Raw genomic sequence first — 17,907 nt, 5'->3', positions numbered from 1 at the left:
CTAAACAAGCCCAAAGCCCTCAGCCTCTCCTCATAGGTCATATGCTCCAGCCCCTGATCATTTTTGTTGGCCTCTGTTGGACTCTCTCCAAAGCATCCAAAGTGGTTAGGCAGCTAGCTGAGACACTTCCCTGCTTTGGCACAGGCTCCCTGTTTGACCCTGGGCAAGTCACTTAACCTCGCTGCCTGGCAGTTGCCAATGTGTTCGGAAGGGATAAAGCTGGGCCCTGCCTCTCCAGGGTGCTCGGAGAGGAAATACTTTGACATCTGTGAGGGGCTCAGATTGTGGCAATGGAGGCCAGAGGAGGTGGGTGCGGATGAGCATCAGGTCCAGCTTGCTGTGGGTCTCCATCCCCAGGAGTGTGGGGGAGCAGGGCCGGGGCCAATCCTGCCATCTCCAAATAGCAAGGAAGAGCCAGTTGGACATTTGGAGGCTGCTTCTAAGTCTCAAGTTAGCGCTAGGCTGGGCCTGGGCTGTCTCAGCAGGAACAGTGAGAGCGGGGAGTGGGGGGCAGAAGGGACGTGTGCAGAGGTGGGTTCAGCTCTGGATATTCCTCCCTGGGAGCACAGGGTGGCAGAATAAGGGCAGAGGGTCAGTCTGGGCCCATCGGGCTGCTGTAGATGAGCACAGAGCCTGCTTCGGAAGTCCCAGAAATGTAGAACTGGCGGGGATCTGGTCAGCTTGCGTAGCCCATGTCCGGCACTGAGGAATTATCCGGATATTCTCCAATGTCCCTGCTGCATGTGGATAAGTTTCCCTCCCCTTCCGTGCCTTGTTTGTCGGGAAGACGGATCTTGCCTGGGCAGACAGTGGCTTTCTGGGCAGTAGGGAAGCGATTGCCGATCTGTCCAGGGTGTGCGTGATCGGGGAAGGCGAGTGACGGTAGCACACAGTCCAGAGAAGGCTCTACATGAATTTTTGATGGATTCACCCCTGAAGGTACCAGAAGGCTCTTGAAGGCGTGTCACTGAACGCAGAGCCTGGCTCTGTTCTTTCTGAGGGGTCACATTCCAGGTGCGTCGGTGGGGGTTTAGCGGCTCCAGGGAGAGGCTGCTGGTGGGTTGTTACTGCAACCGGGAGGTTTCTTTTGCTGGTAGAGGTGATTTGGTTTCTCCCAGGCATGCTAGGCTTTGAGTCCTTCCTGGGTCAGCCGAGGCAAGGGGCATGCTGCATGGAGAGGCCTGTTTCCCATCTCACCTGCGGGACCCTCCTCAAGAAACCAGCCCTTTAAATAATCTTCCCTCCCAGTTCCAGCTGTGGGCTTTATGTTCTGCGCCGAGGCCATGAAACAATACCGCAGCGGCTGCTGAGTGTGCCGGTAGCGTTCATTTCTGTTTCTCCCCCTTTTCCTCAGCATGATAAATAAGAGATTGTTATTCTCTGTACAGTCTGCTTTGTGTGAAGCAGTGTGTTTTCCGTTCAGAGCAGCTCAATGTGATGGAGCGAGGCAAGTGAGATTCAGTTTGGGCAGTATATACTTTGGCAGACGGGCCGTGATTTTCCGATTCACCGAGCTAATGCGGGATGATTAAGATACGTCTCTCTCACTGACTTCCACTGTAATTTTTCCCCTAGATGGCATGAGCATTTTTAGGCTTGTCCTTGCTCAGTCCTCGCCATTCTCACTTCCCTAGAGAGAGAGAATGGATTTCATGCATTTCTCTGAAGCCCAGACATGAACGGTGTCAATTTCATACTGTGAAGATTGTGTGCGCGCATGCGTGTGCATGTGCATGTTCATGTGTGTATGTGTGTGTAAGGGGGAGGGGCTGCAAGTCCCTTTCCAGGTAGTTTTAAACTGGGTAAATCTTTGGGCTAATTCCTGCCTCTCCTACTAGATCGGTAACTGGTGCTAGGTTGCAGCTGTGTTACATAGTGCGACCCTTCCAGGAGAGCTGGTGACAGCACAGACATTCCTGGGGGCTGTGAAAATGGTCCCGGTTTGTATCCAGAGGCATAGCAAGGGGCAGTTGCCCTGGGGCACCATGCTAGAGGGGCACTGGGCTGGGGTGGGAGTGGAGCGCACAGTCCCACACGTTGCAGCAAGCCCAGTGCTGGTGGGCCACATTCTTCCTGTGCAATCAAGCCTCTGAGGTAGGGCCGGATGGCCAGAGCAGCCACTTCAAAAGTCGGAATACCCGTACCTCCGGTGCCTGGCTCTGGGGGAGGGGTGAGTGCATTGAGTTAGAGCGGGGGAGCTGGGGGTGCCTGGCCCTGGGGGAGGGAGGGATGGATGCATTGGGTTAGAGGAGGGGCTGGGGGTGCCTGGCTCTGGGGAAGGGGTGGGTGCATTGGGTTAGAGCGGGGGAGCTGGGGGTGCCTGGTTCTGAATGTTATTTTAACAGCTAAGTTAATCTTACATTCATAACTCTGATGTAGTTTATCTCTGTGCCATAGTATGAAAAACAACTAAGTTAACTAGGTCAGTAACTAAGCAGCTAGGAAGCATTACAGATTGCTTACAATACATTTGATACACTCAAAATCTTTTTACCTTTTATTCATTAAAGCAACGAGTTACTTGTTTGCTGTAGCAGTGGTTTTAAATGCTTGATTGAAATATAGTAATGAAATTCATATTTAGGTTGTCTAACATTTATTTCTCTTGTGTTTTATAAAACTTACATATTTTAAGCAGTTGACATTTTTTATATAAAAGACAGGAACCTAATGAGGATACGAACAAATTAAAGAGAAACAATTATATATCAGAACGTAAGCCACAAAAACTATAATGTATATTTGTCTGTAATTAAGATCCACTCACTGATCCCAGGATCAGTGGATATTAGTAGTATTTGTTCTTTTTTTTTATTTACGTTCTTATTTTTTGCTGACTTAGAAATAAATAACAGATACATAGTAACAAATGATCAGAGTGTGCAAATTTTGCCTTTACCTCCGGGCGCATAACACTCTCACTACGCCTCTGTTTGTATAAATACGTAGGCAGCCACGCTAGGTCAGACCAATGATCTATGCAGCTCCATTTCCTTTCGCTGGTGCCGGATGCTTGAGAGGGGATGCACAGCACAGAACAGGTATCGAGTGATCTGTCTGCTGTCACTCAGTCCCAGCTCGCTGCAGTCTGAGACATGAATACCCCGAGCATGAGGCCGTGTCCCTGACCCTCTTGGCTAATGACCATTGCTGGACCAATCCATCATGAACAGATCTAATTCCCTTTTGCCTCCAGTTATACTTTTGGCCCTCACAACATCCCCTGGCAATGAGGTCCCCAGGCTGACTGTGCATTGGGTCCACTCCTTTGGTTGAAACCTGCCGCCTATTAACGTCATGGACTGGCCCCTGGTTCTTGCGCTATGTGAAGGGGTAAATAGCACTTCTGTCTACACTTTCTCCGTCCCAGTCATGGATTAATGGGTGTCTGTCAGTTCCCCATTTCTATTGTCTCTTTTCCATGCTGAACAGTCCATATTCCATATTTCAAATAATTTCTCTGGGTTCTTTCCAGTTCTGAGATATCTGTTTTGCAATGAGGTGACCAGAAAGGCATGGGTGCACCACGGAGTTGGATATTTTATTATCCCTTTATCCCTTTCCTAATCATTCCGATCCCTGTGGTGGTTGTTTTGACTGCCGCTGCACACTGAGGCTATGTCTAGACTGCAAGCCTCTTTCGAAAGAGGCTCTTTCGAAAGACACTTTTGAAAGAGCCTCTTTCGAAAGAGAGCATCTAGACTGCACGCGGAACTTTCGAAAGAGCAAGCCGCTTTTTCGAAAGAAAGCACCCAGTGAGTCTGGATGCTCTCTTTCGAAGAAGCCCTATTTACATTCAAGAACGCCTTCTTTCGAAAGAAGCACTTTCGAAAGAAGGCGTTCTTCCTCGTGAAATGAGGTTTACCACCGTCGAAAGAAAAGCCGCGTTCTTTCGATTTAATTTCGAAAGAACGCGGCTGCAGTCTAGACGCAGGTGAAGTTTTTTCGGAAAAAGGCTACTTTTCCCGAAAAAACCCAGCTGCCGACAAAGGGCTTTGATGTCGACAGGGGGAACGTCCAGACTAGCGGCGAGCCGACAAACAGCTGATCAGCTGTTTGTCGGCTCAGCGCGGCAGCCATGTAAATGTAAATGAAGCCGCGATCATTTAAATCGCAGCTTCATTTACCTTTGCCTACAACCCTAATCTACATGCCTCTGCCGACAGAGGCATGTAGTCTAGACACAGCCCAAGTGCCAGGAAAGATACTAAGGGTACGTTTACACTGCAGCAGTATTTCAAAATAACTTAGTTTGCATCTACACGGTAGGCAGTTATTTCAAAATAGTGTCAAAATACTGTCAAGCTGGAGGACTTCTTACTCCGACTCCTGTAACCGTCATGGTACGAGGAGTAAGGGAAGTTGGAGGAAGAGTGTTCTGTTTCAAAATAAGTGCTGTGTAGACACTCCCTATTTCAAAATAAGTTACGCAATTGATGTAGTTCAATTTGCTTAACTTGCTTCAGGTTAAGCCCTGCTGTGTAAACGCATCCTTAAGATGCAGAGAAATGTTGTGTGGAACAAGAGAGAAAGAAGTCAAATCCATCAGCATGACACTTGGAAGCCTGAACAGACCAGCACAAGGCAGATGTCCAATGTACCAGAGAGTCTAGGAGGGTAGCGAAAGAAAGAAGATTGGAACCCTTGTACGGGTGGCAGAGACTTTCCAGATCCTTTGGTTTCGCTTGGTTTGCTACTGAAAGAACACCTAAGGCAGGTCGTAGGCTGGATCTAGGCTTTGAGATGGAGCTGAACGGGGGTGGAGTGAGATTGCTCCTGTGTCCTCCGGAGGTCAAGGAGACCAGAGGCTACAGCCCCTCACAGCTGGGTCTGTCTTGAGAAGCTGTGGGGCCATTCGATTCCAGATGTTGGGGCTGAATGAATGAATCGCAAGGAGCTGGGCCAGTCACCTCTGCATTGTTAACACCCTCAAGCAGAGAGCCCCACGGCCGGCTGAGAGCTTCCTGGTGCTCACTCACCAGTGTTTTCAGTGGCCCAAGAGAGTGATATAGCCAGGGAGGGGCTGTAGTGCAGGCAGAGGGGGCTCTGTTCAGCTTGGAGCTGCAGGCGAAGGGGAAATTGCATTGGAGACGCAGCAAGGAGCTGCTCCTGGTGCTGAAAGGCCCCTACAGTGACCTGCTTTCTGAGGCTTGCCTAGGTTGAAGCTAATGCAGAATGTAGCAGCTGTCACAAGTCATGGACGGCCGTGGCTGCCTAGCACCCAGTGCTTGCCTGAGAGCAGGCAAAGCCTTAAACAATATAGAACCAGCCTCGCTCCCCTGTTTTCCGTTACAACAGATTTAGATCACCCACCGAGGGCTGTGTTCTAACTCCATCTCCTCTGTATCCCAGGAGCCTACCTGTAGCAGGACGAGCGGCGTGTGAGCAGCAGAGGACTGGACAATACATAGAGCCAAAAGAGATGGAATCTCATGGCACTAAACGTACCTTTTTCCAGCCTTCTTCACTAATGACTCAGCTGTTTTCTAGGATATCTGGAAAGACACAAACAGCCACTCAACTCTGGGAAAACACCGGAGAGCCCTTTCCCAATCCCACAGAAATACCAGTGTCACCACTTGCAAAAATGATCTGTGATTTTGGATCCCAACTTGGGACCCTTTAAAAGCCTGACTGAAGTGGTGATTCAGGACCTCTTAGGGCATCTCTCTGAAGGGGGAATCGTGCGAAGTGCAAACAGGTGCAAGAAGGACACTTAGGGTACGTCTACACGGCAACGCTCTTTCGAAATAACTAGCACTATTCCGAAATAACCACACAGCAGGCAGTTAGAGAGGACAAGGGCAGGGTCTTTTTCCTGGAGGCCCCGAGCTGCCCTGGGAAGCAGAGCATGCTGAAGGGGTCCTGCCAGAAAAGACACCAGCCTTTTGCTTCCTCCCTTTTGGTTTGGGAGGCTGTCGTTTGTCTGGTTTTCCTACCTTGGCGCATTCAGTGGGTGGGGGCCAGGGAAAGCCGTTCCTGGGCTAATCACCTTTGCGTGTTGACTTTCCAAATTCCTCTCCTTTTTGGTTACCTCCCGACGGCCCCCGGACACAACTGACAATCACTGATATTGGTTAAAGTACGATGCCTTGTGCCCCCAAGGCATTTTTGTGAGCTAGCCCCAAGACTGCCTGACCCTGTCTTGGGGCTGAGGGGCCACAGGACAGCTTCTGGCAGGAAGTGGGACAGAAAGTTGCAAGGTGAGGTGAGAGAGGCTCAAGGTAACCATCCGCATTTGGGGACAAACCCTCTTTTCTTGTGGCAGATTGCCAGGAGGCCTTTTACTGCGTCACCTGGCATGGCGAACACTGGCCCAGAAGACGAAAAAGTGCCACTGAGTGGCTCAGCAACCCCACGCCCTAGACCCTGAAGGATTTCCTTGCAAGCTTTATCTGTCTTGAGGTTGCTTAGCTTATGAAACCCACAAGAAGGAAAGGCTGGAGGTACAAAGTACGGGGTAGGAGAGGGGAATGCATAGGGAAAACGGGCAGCTCTTTAATATGCAAAATAACTAATCAAGAATCCTCCCTCCAAATCTGCCCCAGACTGCGATGAATGCAGGAAACATTGAGCTAACCTACTGACTTCTGCAGTGGCTGTCATCCCTGTGCCTGGGGGATTCAAAGCTCAGCTGGTCATCCAGGGATGGGATGGGAAAGGAAAGAGAAAGCCAGTCTCTCGTTGCAGGTGATAAATGGCAAGCATGTCTTCGGCTGAGTCCCCGGGGTCATATGGGGGAAGGGTGGCTGACATGTAATGCATCTTAGGCGAGATGGATCTGTGACCGTTAAGGGGAATTTGAACCTCACCTGAAGGTCAGTATTGTTAGCGTTGAAAATACAACCTCTCTGTGGCCGTGAGAAAGATCTTTCTTCCATATGACAGTAAAATTCCAGCGGAGAGCTAGGCACAGAGTGATGATCTATTAGGCACCCTAGACTTTAACTGAGTGTTGGTTCTCGACCTCAGCTCACATGCTACCAGCAGCTTCTTGCTCTTGGAACAATGGTCTAGTGGCCAGAGCCTTCACCAAGGGATGAGGAGATCTGGGGTCAAGCCCTTTCTCTGCTACAAATGCTCCATGTGATCTTGGGCAAGTCACTTAGTTACTGGGTGCCTCAGTTTTCCCTGAAAAAATAGGAATAATAGCTCTGCCTCAAGGGGTGTTTTGAGGATCAACACATTAAAGAGTATAAGGTGCTCAGTACCTTGGTGATGCAGGCCACAGAAGCACCTAACATGGGTCTGCCCCCTATTTTGCAATCCTTTAATGGATGGAACAGTAGATGAAAGCAAGAGTGCCCGAAGCCAGTCCTCTCACCTGCTTGTTGGCTATGCAGGCATGTGCTCTGCTCTCCCTGCCGACATCTGAAAGCTGAAAACAGAGACTTTTGCTCCCACAGTTGGCAGCAAGGAGCAAGCTGAGGGCCAGGGAGTACAGGGGCAGGGACTCTGGGAGGGGGGGTGGATAGGCAGAGCTGTGGGAAGCCTTTCCCATGCCGAGTCGTCCCCAGATGAAAAAATGGGTCCCCCCGACTGAGAGTCAGTGGGTCAAAGCATTGTGGCCTTTAACAGGACAGGCAGGTCACTGAGAGGGACTCCAGCGGGAAGGCAGCTCCTGTGAAGCACAGAGCACATTTCCTTGGCCCTCTGGGGTGGAGGCCTTGCTCCTACACTGCACTGAGCTCTGGCGGCCGGCCGGCTTCTCAGCTGAGCGCTCTTCCCTCCTCGGCTGTTTTCGGCAACATACACCCGGCACCTGCTCCTGCGAGGCCTCCCTTACGCCTGGCCAGCGGCTGTGAGAGCAGGATCCCCTTGCCCGATTTGCCAGGACTCGAGGGGGAGTCCTTGTGGCAAGGCTGCTGGAGACTGCAGAGGGGCCCCGTGGCTGAGCGGGGCCGGCTGCCAGTGTCTCTTTGAGCGCCTGGTGTTTGCATCATGGCCGCTTGGCCGAGGTGAGGCTGAGCCTGCTTGAGCAGCCAGTAAGGGATAGAAATCACCCGCCCCCCACCCCGTCAGTCATTGGTATCAGTGATGGGCAGCCTTCTAGACACAGAGTGCAATCCAAACTCCTCCTGGCGGCCTGTTTGGAGGCTGGCGGGGGTAGGGGAAGGAGCAGGCATGACATGACGTCGGCCTCTCGCCGGCATCCAGTACCCTCTCCCACTGGCAGCCTCCCAGCCTAGGCCATGCCATGGATACGCTGCCCAGACACTATCCCACATTTGTACTCACCCCTTAACTCCCCTTTCATTCACTCCACCTGATTCCTGGACAAGTCAGCACCTCGGGACAGGCTGAAGAGCCCGTCCCAGCGCGGCTGCTGTTCCTGCAGTGGCTGGAGGACCCAGCCGTCAGCTGTGGAGGAGCCGTGGAGGCCGCACTGTGCGCCATGCTCGCTGGGAAAGGAGTGAGCAGATGCTGACCGCGAGACGTCCCAGCTCTCCAAGTAATCAGCACTGACTCGGATTATTTAAAATGCTTGTTAGAGGCCGGGGGTCGGCAACCTTCCAGAAGTGGCGCGCCGAGATTTAACTCAGTCACTTCTATTTCCAGGTCTGTGCGCTGCTGGTACTTTCTAAAGTCAATAATAGTCCTACTTACTGCTTAGCAGCTTCATGAATAAGTAAATGAAGATGCAGATCTTACCGTTCAGTGTGATCCTTGGCCTTGCTTTCCCTTGCTGAGTTCTCTGATCTCAGGCTCCTCGTTAGATACTTCAAGCAGCGCACAAGCCTGGGTCTCCAGCGCCGCGTGGCCAGTGGCAATGGCAGAAAGAACGGCAGCTTGAACCCCTGCTGCTGCAGCAGCCACCGCCACCACAGCTCCCTGGCACTCCCGTGCCACCCCACAGCACCAGCTCCAGCCTCGTAGCCACGCGCTACGCAGTCCTACACTGCCCCGGAGGTTGGAGGTGCCTCTGCATGGCCACATGGTTCCCCAGGGCTGAAGCTGGGGCCACGGCCACGTGGTGACTTCCCAGCTGTCCTGGGTGGCAGACTTGGACACTGGAGAAGTTGCTGCCGTGGCCACACGGTCCTGGGCTGGCCTCAGAGGCCGGTGGCATCTCTGCCATGGCCACGTGGGTCCCAGGCCAGCCATGCAGTTCCAGGGCCGGCCCCAGATGGCGGAGGAATTGCTGCCGTGGCCACGTGGTCCCCGACTGACTCCGGAAGCTAGAGGAGCTGCTGCCTTGGCCCAGTGCTGCCTCCGCCCACCACAGCCAGGCATGCGGGAGGGCGGCAGGCTCCCCCCTGAGTGGGGGAAAAGGGGGCTGAGCTCCTGCCACGTGCCACATTGTCTTGTGTGCCACTTATGGCAGGCGTGCCGTAGGTTGCCAGCCCCTGTTATATGCTGATTAGCCTCTGCTCTCCTGGTGCAGAAATGAGATTTCTCGGCTCGGGCTGGCGTTAGGATAACGCGCTTCTCTTGCTTGTGAGCTGACAGGAGGCACCTTGGCTGCGTTTGTGAGCAATGTGGTGCCTGGGGAAATGCCTACTTGCCGCCGGCCTTGCTCTATTCTCACAGGTCCGCCCCAGCAGCATTCCTGGCAGGTCCGGCTGGTGGTTCAGCCCTACCCCAGCTTGAGGGCCATAAGTGAGGCTCCACGCCCAGAGAGGAGGCAGAAGGCTCGTGTGCAGCTGGCGATGTCGGTGCGTAGGCGGAGAGAAGTGTTGCTGTGTGAGAGTCTCTCTCCATAGGGTTTGGACCAGGCCTTCGCCCTGGCAGCAGGGTGTTTCCAAGGCAAAGAGGGTGGGCAGGGTAGCAGAGACAGAAGGGAAGGCTCTGGAGGACTCTAGTGCCCAAGGGAAAGGAGACCAGCTGCCCATCACGCGCGGGTGCCCCAGAGCCGGGCATTCTGGGAGCTGGATCTGGGATTGTCTCCTGCCCCGTTTCCTTTCTCCACAGCTGGACAGAGTGATCAGCACCGCAGCTGTGCAGAAAGGAGGTACCGGCCGCAACATGGCGCTCGGGATGCCCGTCCACTGAGAGGACAGAGCTCCCATGCTGACTGCGGGCGCTAGCAGAAAAGTGGCCCTCTTGGATCATCTGTAAAGCTCCAGAGGCGGGCGCCAGGCTCCTGCCACTCCCCAAGAGGCCGGCATTGGATGCTGGCGAGCAGACAGCTCAGCAGAGGCTGGTGCTGCAGGGAGAAAGGGCTCAGAACAGCCAGAGTGGTTTAATGTGAGTGCCACGTCCGGATGACACCAGAGAGCTCATCTGCAACAATGTCATAGCCCACGAGCCCCTCAGGTGGAGTGTAAGTCCCAGCTGAGCATCTCAGGTCCATCTCGTGGACGTGTCCTGCCACCGGACTCCTCCAGGCTCTCTGGGTCGGGGCTAAGGGCCAAAGCCAAAGGCAAGACCCTGTGGATCAGCTTCAGAACCACTGGACACTGAGCGAAAGGGAAAGAGAAACAGCCCCGGGAACCTCCTTCCACATTGACAGACAGCGGAGGAGCAAACGTGCTCCCTCGGCCTCGTTCTGCAGGCCGGCATATTGCAGACACCAAACCCCGCCTCTGGCGCTCTGCAGGGTTGCGTCAGCACGGCCTGGATGGTTCAGCAGGCGGGAGGGGGAAGGCGGAGGGGTAGCAGGGTCTCTGCCGCAGCACGGGTTCCAGCCGCTGTTCTCCAGCAGTGATGTTTGCCATGGGGTGAATGGCTGAGTCGTGTCCCAGGGCTCCCGAGTCCGTGGTCTCGCTGCAGCAAGGGCAGCGGCGCATGGATTGTCCCGCACATGCAGCCCATGGGGCCCGTGCACCGGACGGGGGATCATCATTAGAATCGCTTCGAATTTCTAGCCAGGTAGCTGCCACGGCTGTTCTGCGGCACGAAGGGTGCCAGTCGCTGCCCCAGTTCAGGGTGGAACCGGTGGCTGTTGGAGAAAGATGTGGAGAAATTGGAAAGGGTACAGAGAAGAGCGACAAGAATGATTAAAGGTCTAGAGAACATGATCTATGAAGCCAGGCTTCATGAACTGGGCTTGTTTAGTTTGGAAAAAAGAAGATGAAGGGGGGACATGCTAGCGGTTTTCAAATATCTAAAAGGGTGTCACAAGGAGGAAGGAGAAAATTTGTTCCTCTTGGTTTCTGAGGACAGGACAAGGAGTAATGGGCTTAAAGTGCAGCAGGGGAGGTTTAGATTGGACATTAGGAAAAAATTCCTAACTGTCAGGGTGGTCAAATATTGGAATAAATTGCCAAGGGAGGTGGTGGAATCTCCCTCTCTGGAGATATTTAAGAACAGGTTAGATAGACATCTGTCAGGGATGGTGTAGACGGAGCTTGGTCCTGCCTTGAGGGCGGGGGGGCTGGACTCGATGACCTCTCGAGGTCCCTTCTAGTCCTATGATTCTATGATTCTTGAATTCTTCTCACGCCCGATGGCTCGGGCTTACGAGCTGATTTCGTCCCATCGACGGCTGCTAGAGTGACCCATGCGCACTGCCGAGGCGTGGGGTATCTCTGGTCACAGGCTGCGTTGCCATTTTGGACTCACTCCGGTTTGGGTGACTCTCTTGCCTTCCTGGAGAGCTACAGGCTGGGAGGACTGGAGGGTGTAGCTGTGGCAGTGGGATGTTCTCTGCATAACAAGGCTTCCCTGAGCGGGTATTGTCCAGCAGCAGTTTGGGGCTGCTGCCCTCTGGCCTTCTGGAGAGAGTCTGTAGCTACTCAGAGTCTGGACTCGGGGAGGAGAAATCCTGGCGTCCAGCCCCTGTCTGCCAGGCCTGCCGACGCAGAGTCCCTGGAAGCTGTTCACCAGCCGCTGCCGGTGACTGCCTGCCATGAGCGACAGGTGGGATGCTCAAGCCACCCCCGGCCCCGGGACTTAAATTAAGACAAGAGACTCAGGGCGGAAGAAGCAGTTTCTCAAACCACGCCGCCTGTCCGTGCCTCGGAAGAAGTGAACTCAAAGATGCAGCCTTTGCTGCCCGGAGAATCTTCTGTCTTCATTGCACACTCCCCTGGCGCGCATCCTTTCTGCAGGCGGGATCCCAAAACCTCCAGGGGAGAGCGGCTCCTTTCCATCCTCACAGGAAGCACAGCATCCCCGGTCTGGACCAGACTCCACCCTGCTCTTTCTGGAGGTGGCCCGGGAGCTCTGCAAGCGGTCCACTCCTGACCCTCGCCATTGAAAGCTGACTCGTGCCCTGTGGCTGTCAGGCTTATCGCCCTCTTCCCAACTTTTGGCTTTTCCTTAAGTCTCCACTGTTGTCTCTCTGCTTGGTCTTGGTCCCTGATAAATGCCCAGTCCTGTGTTAAATCTTGCCAACCTCTTGGCCTCGGTGATCCCTTGCGGCAAGGAATTCCCCAGGCTAAGTCTGCTTGGAATGACAAAACGTTTCCTGTTCTCGGTTTTAAATGTTGCTCCCTCTTCCTGTCACTAATATCCCTCATCCTTGTGAATGCCAATAGATGTGGCCAGTCTGCCTTCCTGTTCCGTTCGTCGCTCTCTGTGTCCTGTTACCTTAACCATCGCCTCTGGGAAATACACAGGCCTGGTCTTTCCACTCCCCCTCCATACAAACAGCGAAAGCGAAAATAAATGTGTCAGTGCGGAGGAATGAAAAAAGGCTGATTTGTAGCGGCTGTCTAGCAAGTTGGCTCTCTCTGAAACACCCACTCAGGAACCTGCCTTGGTTTGTTGATACAATTCGTGAATGGTGAGCAGGCATCTGCAGAGCTCCGAGCCACGTGGGATCCGTGGGCTCACAGGCAGCCTTGCGGCTTGACAATGAGCCTCTGAGTTCCTGCCCCACGGTCGGAGACACGGCCCCTCTCAGCGCAACACTGCATGCCAGGAGACAACGGGCACCACCGGGTAAAGTTCTGGCCGCAGAAGTTCAGAATGACTTGGAGCCCGAAAGCTGGGTGCTGCAGGAAGGGCATTGAGACCTGAAGAGACACAGTCATAGTCCAGACACAGCCTTGGGGAAACATTTCGTTTTTCTGGGCCTCACTTGCCCCATCCATAACTTGGGGCCATCAGCTCTTCTCTACCGCATGGAGGGTGAGGCAGTTACCAGAGAAATGCTTTGAAGACTGTGAGGCGCTGAGAAACACTATTCGGGTGGGGCTGTATGAATAGCCTACGACAGACAGAATGGGGTTTCTGATTTGTAACCCAAAGTTAACTGACAGGAAACCCAGCCAAGCCTGCCCCATAGCAGCTCAGATCAGCCTCAGAAGAGGAGTGGGGCCAAGGTTACCTCTGTCCCTAGGGAGTGTCACTTTGCTAGAGAGCCACCAGTGGCATTTAGTGCAGCTTTGCAAACCCAGGCTCTGTGCAAGACGCTGACGGTCAGGAGGCTCGGTGCCAGGCGCTGTGCTGCCGGACTTTCCCCGCTCTCACTCATCCCTTTCAAAATCACCATCAGAGAAATGTCTTGCAGCCAGGCTGACCCGGTCAGTAGCTGGACACAGCCCAGCCAGAAATCCATGCTCTCAGGCACCAGTTCGCAGCGCATGGCTACAGCCATCCCAGGACACCACAGACGCAGCCAGTAGCCGTGACTGCCACGGAAGAGCACGGTGCTCACTCAGTTCTCTGGCGCTTGGCCCAACTCAGCAGGCCGGCTGCTGAACAAGGACCTAAGAGGATCCAGCTTGTGTTGTGAGGGCTGCCCTGCTGAACGAGGTGTGTTTGGCACCCAGCCGACTTCCGTGCAATGGCAGGGGACGGGCAGGGGCTGCCTGAGCAGATGGGAATGAACGGCAGCACCTCGGAGACCCACAGGGGCTAGCTGTTGTGCTGGGAGCCGGAGAGTGATGGCAAAACAAGGCAAGAGCAGCCCCCTGGTGAGCCTCCAGCGACAGGATCTGACACTGCTCCTTCGGCAAAGGCCTGGCTGATGCTACAGATTGTGGGCCAGCTGCCGGGGGGCGCGAGGAGGGGCCTTTCACTCGGAGCCAGGAGCAAGAGACACATGACATGGGCGCTGGAGCAGTTGCCTCTGGTAGATTTTGCACTAAAAGCGCCTGCAGGAAAGCAGCTGACAAGTTCACCCGGGTGTGGAACACACAGGCCAGTTTCCCTGGTCTTTTGGCTCCTCACTCCCTTTAGAAATCTGACCCCAGATCCTTTGCCAACCTTCACCCTTGTGCATTGTGAGAGCCCAATGCCGTTCACTGGAGCGGGAACCACCTCGGCTGTGTCGGTCTGGCTCCGTGATTGGATTTTTACTGATCCCCAGACGGATGCTGACTTTGGAGGCAGCATTTCCTCTCTCCCAGCCAGCTTGTTAGCCAGGCCGGGGGGGGGGGGGGGGGAGTCAAAGTGTTTCAAGGTTCAGAATAAGCAACTTAAAATTCAGAAGCAAATTCTCCTCTGACTTAAACGAACCATAATAATCATAATTCCTAAGTGGGAGGGGCCAGATCCAGCCTCCCAGAGGGGTCTGTTAATTTCAGAGGAAGCTGGACTGGACCTGTAAGAGCCAGTCTTGTTTGCAAGCCTCAGGGAAGAGCTGATTGGAGGACGACAGTTTTGTTTTGCAGCCTCTTTCCAGGCTTCTAAATTTGTTTTCTGTCTGCACTGGACCAAAGCCCCAAACCTTCCACATATTTCCTCAGAAACAGAATTGTGACAAAAATAGCCAGTTTTGGATTGAGAAGTAACAGTTAGGGTCTTTAATTCGAACTACCTACTCCATGCTGCGTGTAGCCGCAGGCACGGAGTTCGGACTAAGGGGGATTTTAAAATGGCAGCGCCTGGGAACATGCAAATGAAGCCTGGGATATTTAAATCCCGGGCTTCATTTGCAACTCCGCTTGCCCTCATTACCCTACCTAGGTTGAACTAATGAGCTAGTGTAGACGTACCCTTAGGTAAAGTGTCATTACCCTGATTTTCTTGCTAAAGAAACTGAGGTATCGACTGGCTAAGTGCTTTACTTAGTGGTCACACAGCAAGCCATGGTAGAGGCAGGACCTTGTACCTGCTGCTGTGCCAACTGGTGCCCTATCCACTAGTTTGCATTTCACTCGCTCCAGGGCAGAATTTGGCTTCTAATGTTCATCCAGCTTCTCTGAACCTTTGATCTGGAAACTGGGCAGAACATCTCATCAGACCTTCCTGTAAAATTCTCTGGGAACCACAGGGGCTTGGTAAAGCTTGACGTTGCTTTTTTGCAGGGCCACATGCATGTGGGAGGTTGGACACTTTCTCCTCATTGCTTGCACACACCACACATGCAAGCAAAGCTACAACACATGATTAAGGGGATGAAACAGTGGCCAGGGAGTTCACAACAGGATAAGCTTTCATAAAGGACCTCACTTGATATTCTTATTTATACTCAATAACAGTGTGTGCAACTGGCTGATTCAATGGCTCATTGTTTGGGGTTCAGGCTTTCTGTCCCCAGACGAGTTTGCACCTTGAGTGTCACAAATTCTCCCCATTACCTTTGTCCTGTATCGTTGGCATGGAGGAGCGTGGAGTGATGTAAGTTCACAAGGGGCTGCAAGCTGCCATGTGCAAATGCTCTGTTAGCAAGTACCCACTGGGTCTGAGGCTGCCGCGAGCACAGTTTGGGTGTGTGTTGTCACGCCCTGCATGCTTTATGAAAATTGGAATAAGAATATGGATATGCATAACTCCAAGATGCTGTATGCAAAACAGGCCATAGAACATATCGATTTTACACTTACAGTTTGCTGAACGTGTCTAGCCTATTTTGTGCATTTACCATTCTTGAATGCAGAGTTAGGAAAAGGAGGTGAGAATCTGTTTATAGTTCTAAATGTGCTAATTATGGCCTTTAGTGATACTTCAGATAATGACTCAGTACATAAAGTAACAGCTTGTGAATGGTCAAGTTTGACCTATTCGCCCAAACGGTGGTTGGTCCAAGAAAGACATGTACCTATGCCACCTGGTCCTGGAAGGATGTGCCCAAGAGGAAACTTGACAACGAAAAACTCTGAAAAACTGTAGACTCAAGCCAGAATAAAGATCAACTCTGACTTGAAGCTCTTTGCTAGAGATAAGAACAGCAGTTTAGGTTAAGAATTTGCAGGCAGCAAGTTTCTTAGTGGATTAGAAAGAGCATATTTTGTTCATTTTAATGTAATATCTTACTTTGATCTGACAGTTTCACTTGAACCACTTAAACCCTACTTTGATACTTAAGAAAAACAATTTTATTTATGATCAAGCCCAGAATAAATAATTGCTGCCTGGGGGAAAGCAACCTCTGTGCATCTCTCTTTCATTGACAAAGTGGATGGACTTTACGAGCTTCCAACTCATAAAAACATTTACACAGAGAAAGCAGATTTGTTTGGGGTTTTGCTCCCTTTTCTGGATTGGTTTCCTGGGTGCTATCCACATTCTGAGAGCTGAGAGCTCCCAGAGCTGAACTGGTTCAGTGTCTGTGTTGCTCTGGAGGCCCCAACTCTGTGCTTTGACTGGGGGAGTCCAGAGGATGTGACCCAGCGGAGCAGGGTGGTGGGGAGCGCCGGAGAGCAGGAAGGCTGATATCGGTGGCTAGATCAGGGGACAACTTTGATTCACCCCATTACATGCATGATGGCTGGCCAGGGAGGGTTGACTTTTGAGAAAAAGGAAGTTGCTAGCCCACCTGACTGGAATGGCACGTGTGGTAACATGGCCTGAGTGACACAGCTGTGCCTGCCTGAGGCCGCAGAGAGCACGTGGCAAACATTTCAAGAAGTGGACACTGCTCTGTCCATCTCAGTGATGTATTAGCTCCAAGACCCGCTGGTTTGGGGGGGAGGGGGGGAGCGGAGCTCCCGTCCAGTCCATCCCTAAGGTGTCTGTATGTGGCAGGAGGGGAAAGCGCCTAATTCCTTCCCCACTGGCCTTAAGGAAACAATGAAAATAAAACCGGCCGGGTGAGTGTCATAGACAGACCCTTGACAATTCAGTGAGAGTCCCTGGGGGCCCAGGTGGGTAGGACCTTGGATTTGGGACGAGCAATTTTATTCCAACACCCACCTTTGTAGCACCCTGTGCAAACGTGGTGCGAGGCGCACAGGTTGCTGGAGGGAATAGTTTGGAGGAAGCCAGTCTGTGTGCATGTGGACGGACACCCAGCTGCAGTTGCCGCACCCCTGTGAAGAGGACACTCAGTAAAGGGCCACTTTAGTTTTACAAGCATGGAGCCTTCTGTCGTTAGCCAGCGTGCTGTCTGCACAACACCGGGAAGCCCCCAATGGCTAGGGGGTGCCCCACAGTGGAATCATGCAATCCATGGTGGCTGTATGGATTACACCTCAGACCAGCAGAGCCTGGGTTGTTCTCAGGAAGCAGCTGGCAATTGTATGGAGCTGTGAGACTTTAAAAACGCTTCAGAACACATAAAATAACTGAGCCCCTGAAGGAAACTGCTCCCGACAGCATCATGTCCGTGGGCTGTGTGACTGGCGCCATGGGCGATTCTGTGCCAGGAACACCTGTCGCCCAACACCAGCACCCCATCCTGCAGTAGGACAGTGGGAAGGAGACAGCGCTGAAGTCAGAGTCCAGAATACAAGTGGGGGCTGCAGATATTCAGTGTAATTCGGAGCCCTGCCCACAACCTGGACAACCTCCTGGCAATTCTCTCTTGGTGCTGGGCCTCGTCACTGCGCTCTTACCTTAAGGCTAGGACTGCAAAGGGATTTAGGTGCCAGGGAATTTGCAAATGTACCTGAGAAAATTAAGCACCTTAGTCCTATTGGCTGGACACCTAACCTGCTTAGACGGTTTTGTGAATCCTATGAGGTGCCTACATAATAACACCTAGCTCTTACTATCTGTAGATCTCAAAGCACTTTGCAAAGTTATCCTTCTCCCCAGTTTACAAATGGGGAAATTGAGGCATGGAGCAAGGATGTGGCTTATCCAAAGGCACCTAGTGGCAGAGATAGGAATGGAGCCCAGGTTTCCAAACTC

This window comes from Pelodiscus sinensis, chromosome 29 (genome assembly GCF_049634645.1).
Source record: "Pelodiscus sinensis isolate JC-2024 chromosome 29, ASM4963464v1, whole genome shotgun sequence".
Lineage (NCBI taxonomy): Eukaryota > Metazoa > Chordata > Testudines > Trionychidae > Pelodiscus > Pelodiscus sinensis.
The sequence above is the reverse complement of the archived record's forward strand: the minus strand, read 5'-3'. Positions refer to the sequence as shown.